This window comes from Dama dama, chromosome 21, assembly GCF_033118175.1.
Source record: "Dama dama isolate Ldn47 chromosome 21, ASM3311817v1, whole genome shotgun sequence".
NCBI lineage: Eukaryota > Metazoa > Chordata > Mammalia > Artiodactyla > Cervidae > Dama > Dama dama.
Window position 1 is genome coordinate 40618198 of NC_083701.1, and position 4654 is coordinate 40622851.

At 35.4% G+C, this 4654-nt stretch overlaps 1 non-coding gene across 1 annotated transcript; it reads right to left on the reverse strand.

Annotated features, from left to right (window-relative positions):
• Nucleotides 1-2746: 2746 nt before the first annotated feature.
• Nucleotides 2747-2851, reverse strand: LOC133042896 (U6 spliceosomal RNA). Its single transcript, XR_009689604.1, has one exon. It is a non-coding gene; the product is annotated as a U6 spliceosomal RNA (small nuclear RNA).
• Between the last annotated feature and the right edge of the window lie 1803 nt (nt 2852-4654).

The window sequence follows — 4654 nt, forward strand, 5'->3', positions numbered from 1 at the left end:
ATGATTACCAGGGAGGGATAGATTGAAAGTTTGGGACTGACATGTACATACTGCTATATTTAAAACAGATAACCAACAGGGAGCTACTGTAAAAAAATAAAAATTAAAAAAATTAAAATATGTCCATCTTAGATACTCAACATTTTTCCTTACATCCTAATTTACTAAGTAAATGAATTATAGACTGCTTGAATAACTGCATGAATAAAATGGCCCCCATGTGTCCTTTACTTAACAAAATTGTAACAATCTTCAAAACCCTATTTTGAGTATCTTCTTTACACTCCAATCCCAAATTAACTGATTGAATCAAAACTCTTTATCCTATAACAGCAAGAAAAATGTATTAATACTCAGTAAAAATACTGTTCGTAGCTCATTTATTTTGAATCAATCACTTACTTTTATTACCAACTTTTCCTTATACATGGCTTATATCTGTACTAAATTGTTACATGCTAGATTACATAGTCTGAATCTCACAAAAAAAAACTAGTTATTTAATGAAGACCTCTTTCCCCAGTCACTTGTTCAGCTTTTACTTAATATTTCATACTAACTACCACAGCATCCCCTTTGCAATGTGTGTGAAGTTCCTTCATTTTTAGTCATATATCTTCTTGTGCATGAATATTTCTGTGTGCTGTGGAGAATGTGGCTTGAGAAGTAGGGGGGGGAAGAAATGATATATATATATATATATATATAACCAATTTTGCTCTATTTTACTGACAACAAATAAAAGTCTAAAGTGTCAGCTTGAAAATAAAACGTTATTTCAAAAGTGTGCTTATACTATCAAATTTTTCCCTTCTTAGAGAGAACCTGATCTTACAAACTTCTATATTTTTATATCATTAATCAAGGCAACAATCTTCATTGAGACAAATTACTACCTCTGCAAAGATGGCACAACTCCAAGCCAATCCTGTTCACTTGTTTTGTATAGACTGCAGCAATTCCACTCTTCCCTAGCCCATTCTACATAGATAATAGTATAAATGAGGTCCAAAATGGATTGCAGAAGCCTTGCTTTGAAAAAGTATTTCATATGAATCACAGTCTATGAGTTTTCACAGTTTTCTCACCATTGATAACACTTTATATATAGATATATTAGCACATAATTTGTAATTCACGGTGTTGGAGTTATTTGATTCAGAATTATTCTCAAAGCAATTAATTTATAATGATTTCTTCTTCTCAAAGTCTATAGTAGCTCTTTGCACTTAGTATGTATTAAATGAATTTCTAAATATCTTACCCATCATAGGAATCACCTGAGAGCACTAGGTGTCTGTATTGTTTATAAATGTATATGTCCCTACATCATTTACATAACTAACTATAACTAAAACTCAGCCAGAGAAGCAGTCCTTGTAACCAGTCAAATATCTGAAGGTAAAGACTTATTTAAACTAAATGATTTACAATTAATCATTTTTTTCTACCCTCTTCTGTGTTGCAACTTCACCTACAAACTAGTTGTCCTCATAGTGGGCATAAATAGTTGCAGCAACCTGACTTACATAGCTTCATTTTTCAGTGCAGGAAGAGGCTGCTTCCCACAACCAGTGAATAAATTGCTTCACTTTGATTGTACCATCCTGAGTTAATCACTGCCACCATGGGATTATCGTATACTGGCTAATGTGTTAGAGTTACATAGGGCAATGTCACACATTTCGAATGTCAAACAATTTAATTGTATATGCATATTTGCTGTGCTTCCATTGAAAGGCATGGATATTTGAGTGGTATTCCTCTGAGTATATGGGCTTCCCTGGTGGCTTACATGGTAAAAGAATCTGCCTGCAGTGCAGAAGACCTGGGTTTGATCCCTGGGTCAGGAAGATGCCCTGGAGAAGGGAATGGCAATCCACTCCAGTATTCTTGTTCAGAGAATTCCATGGACAGAGGACCCCGGTGAGTTACAGCCCAGTCCATGGGGTCGCAAAGAGTTGGACACGACTGAACAACTAACATTATCATCCTATGAGTGTGACAATTGTGGCTCCTTGGCTTCACCAATCTTCCTCAGATTGTATATTACCAAAAGCTTATATCTGTTGTTTATGATCCTTGTGAGAATAACTTGTGAGCATTAGTTGTGATCTTTTGGAAATGGCATTTTAGCACATACACTCTTGTGGGATCCCTTTGAAGACTTCAATCTCTACTGTTTGAAGGAAATCAAAATTGACACAATGGAATTAAAACACCAAAGCCGTGCTCTTAATTTTTTAAATTATGTTTTAATAAAAGTCACTGTTCAAATTTTTTCATGTTTTCACAAAGTAAGACACTGCATGTATCAGAGGTATTCTTTCTTACCTACCAACACTTACAAACTTAGCCAGTGGACCAAATCTGAACAAAATTTTTGGTCAACCCAATGCTTCCTAAGGTTTTTGTGAGAAAGAACCTGATTCAGAAACTGACACTAACTCAGGATACAACAAAATAAACTAACCTTATTTTGTTGCTATTCTTATTATCTTTCAATTTTATGTTTTAATGGCATAATCTATTTTTTTCCAGTTTTGTTGAGATGCAGTGGACATACAGCACTGTATAAGTTTAAGTTGTATAGCATAATGATTTGACTTACATATATCATGATATGATTACTACAAGTTTAACATCATCTTATATAGATCCATAATCTCATCATTACAAAAAAAGAAAAAAATATATTTTTATTGTGATGAGAAAGATAATTCTCTTAACAACCTACAAATATACCAAAAATATGGAATCCTTCACAAATGCACATGTCATCCTGTACAGGGCCATGTTAATCTTCTCTGCATCATTCCAATTTTAGTATATGTGCTGGCAAAGCTAGCACAATCTATTTTTTAAGGCCTATTTCAGTAGACCTTCCATCTTTACCAGACAAGCAATTCTTTTCAAAAAGTTCCATATTTCTTTGCACTGAACAATGAGGAAATGATATTCTGTGGTGCATTTTACCAATCAACAAAGTAGAGAGTCTTTCTGAAATATTTATCTTAAGCCTCAGAATTTAAACACTGTACATGCTTCTCTGGATTATTCACAAGGTCAAATAATAAACTGTTTGATTTGACATACTTCCTCTTTGCTCTTTGCTACATCTGCTCTAACATAACAAATGAAGTACTTGATGAGACCTTGGAGGAGGATGTATATAAATAAACTGAATTTCAACTTGAAAGTTATTAATTGTACCTAGTATTAGAAGTCTAGTGCTGTAAAGAACAAGATTACATAGGAACCTGGAATTTTAGGTCCATGAATCAAGGCAAATTGGAAGTGGTCAAACAGAAGATAGCAAGAGTGAACATTGATGTTTTAGGAATCAGTGAACTAAAATGGACTGGAATGGGCAAATTTAGTTCAGATGACCATTATATCTACTACTATGGGCAAGAATTTTGGGCATTACTTTGCTAGCATTTGTTCAGTTCAGTTCAGTCACTCAGTTATGTCCAACTCTTTGCAAAGCCCTGGACTGCGGCACTTCAGGACTTCCTGTCCATCACTAACTCCCAGAGCCTTCTCCAACTCAAGTCCATTGAATCAGTTATGCCATCCAACCATCTCATCCTCTGTCATCCACTTCTCCTCATGCCCTCAATCATTCCCAATCAGGATCTTTTTCAATGAGTCAGCTCTTCCCATCAGGTGGCCAAAGTATTGGAGCTTCAGTTTCAGCATCAGTCCTTCTAAAGATTATTCAGAAGTGATTTCCTTTAGGATTGAATGGTGTGTTAGAGAGATGTAACATATTTATTGCAGTATCTATCTGCCAAATACTATATTTCAAATAATGGTTTTCTCATCGCAGTAATATCTTAAATAGGGTAGGTACAAAATGAATGTGGTCTCAATGTCACAGTTTTGCTAAAAACTCATCTATTAATTTAAATGTCTTACCTCTCCAAATTTTTAAGGACTAAATTTAATTACCACTTAGAGGCAAAATTTCTCCCCGATAATATTAGTTTTGAAGTATTAAATACTTAGCCTTCAACATAGGGTCAGCTGCCTGTTAACTTAAAGGCCTTATCATATTTCTTTTCAGTATACATTATATCCACCTATTTTCCATTCAAATAAGTGCACTCAGGCAGATATATTAGTTTCCCAGCCTATATTAGAGATAGTTATCATCCACTCCTCTTAATTTGCTGCCTGAAAAAAAGAATTCTTGGGAGTATATTTGACAGATTTTATTGCACAAAGGGCTCATTCAGTTCAGTTCACTTCAGTTCAGTTGCTCAGTCATGTCCGACTCTTTGAGACCCCATGAATCGCAGCACACCAGGCCTCCCTGTCCATCACCAACTCCCGTAGTTTCCTCAAACTCATGTCCATTGAGTCGGTGATGCCATCCAGCCATCTCATCCTCTGTCATCCCCTTCTCCTCCTGCCCTCAATCCCTCCCAGCATCAGGGTCTTTTCCAATAAGTCAACTCTTTGCATAAGGTGGCCAAAGTATTTGAGTTTCAGCTTCAGCATCAGTCCTTCCAGTGAATACCCAGAACTGATCTCCTTTAGGATGGACTGGTTGGATTGAGCCCTAAATAGCAGATGAACAGAGTGATATAGTAACATAGCCACCTTAGTTACAAATTGTATTTACATTGCATCTTAAGAATTGTTGATT